The sequence below is a fragment of the Tribolium madens genome, unplaced genomic scaffold, assembly GCF_015345945.1.
Source record: "Tribolium madens isolate multiple individuals breed KSU strain unplaced genomic scaffold, Tmad_KSU_1.1 Scaffold_2;HRSCAF=44;Tcas5.2_LGX, whole genome shotgun sequence".
NCBI classification, from domain to species: Eukaryota; Metazoa; Arthropoda; class Insecta; order Coleoptera; family Tenebrionidae; genus Tribolium; species Tribolium madens.
In genome coordinates, this window is record NW_025400995.1 from 8,340,264 (window position 1) to 8,342,015 (window position 1,752).

Sequence of the window (1,752 nt, forward strand, 5' to 3'; positions counted from 1 at the left end):
CTTTTTCTAAAATAAATTTACCCAAAACGTCAAAAATCTCAAAATTAAATCAACTGCCGCATTTTTAATAGCCCCCCAATCGTAATCGGATAGCGCCTACACCATTCGGTCATCCTTTCAGGTTTAGTTAGTGACAAAAAAATCCATCATAAAGATCTAGTTTAATAGTRAAAATAGCCAACTCAAGGACATGTTTTCGACTCGAATTAGAAAAGGACAACACTGTCACGCTTTAGTATATATAATGTCATATGTCAAAAAATAAATGTCAAAATTTTTTGACAGATAGAATTTTTTAAACATTTTTTCCATGTTCCTGGTATCTTACCTTACTTAAAATTTTTCTCTGGGGCGCGAGTTCTGGCGCACCCTGTATACACTGTGTCAATTTTAAAACTTGCAATCGGCAATATCGATCAACTGAAAAAGTTATTGAGAATCACTCAGTACCCTTTTGGTGGTTCCTAGGGGGAACATAAATAATATGGTAACTGACGCACCTCCACCCACCCTTGAATATAACAAATAAATAAATTAAGTCTTTGTTTTTGAATAATTGAAAAAGTGGCTTTACTAAAGAGGTTGTTGTATGTCATTTTTGAAAAGCGCTTGTTATGAGCTTTCCAACGATGTATCACAAGTAGGGTAGTGCCATTTAAAATTTTCAACATGAGGTGGCTGTGGCTTCAAGGGTGGGGGAGGTGCGTCACTTACCATGTCATTTTGATTCACTCTAGAAACCACCGAAACGGTTTTCAGTGATTCTCGATAACTTTTTCAGTTCTAGAGATATCGCAGATTGCAAGTTTTAAAATTAACACTCTGTATAATCTACGAAGATAAATACATTCAAGAACTACTCTGTTACTTGTATGCAAATAATTTTTTGTAGTTTGTATCTAACCAGTATGTGCAATTTGAAAATAATAGTATATTCTGCTATTACGAGTAAAAGTTATTGTTTATGTGGCGAAGCTGCACGTTCATTTTCCCGAACGGAGTGAGACAAATGATTCAGCTGAGCTACATAAACTCAGTTTTACTCCAAATAACATAATATTTTAGCCGATGGAGAGCAAAAGCAACACACTAATAATAAAGTAAATCACCACAATAATCAGGACGCTTTGGAATAAAATTATAACAAACGTCACGCGTCAGTTTCGGAATTTGTGTTGAGATTTTCGTACTGATTTAACTAGTGAATAACTAGTGTACCTAGTTTATAGTGCAAAATGGCGAATGCTGATAATCTACACTGTACCTCTCCAGAAAATGCTGAAGCAACAAAAGAAACAAGAAAGAGACAACATTGGTAAATGTCAAAGTAACTGTCAAGTGAAAGTGAAAAACGTTTAGGCGAAAAAACAAGGTAAAACTTTTACTTGTGTCAGTTAGTCATAAAAGTGTAATTTTTCTGACGTTTGCTGATAAATGTGTGGTTAGTTACTTAAAGTTATTTTTATAAGAAAAATAAAAGAATTAACTGTTTTGATCGTGAACGGTAAACACGTGTGCCATAGCGAGAAATTATCATAGTAATTTTGTGGGTGAAAACGTCTTATCTATCGGTGAGACACAATTTGAAGCCATCCTTATCAATTAGCTTCCCTTCTTTCGATTACATTGATAAGACCTTATCACATTTCTTTTCAACCATCGGTAACCAGCGTGCTTCTGCGTTGGGCAACCAACAATTCATAGACATGTTTTCTATGTCACACAAACATATTAATTATGCTTCTTCTTGGA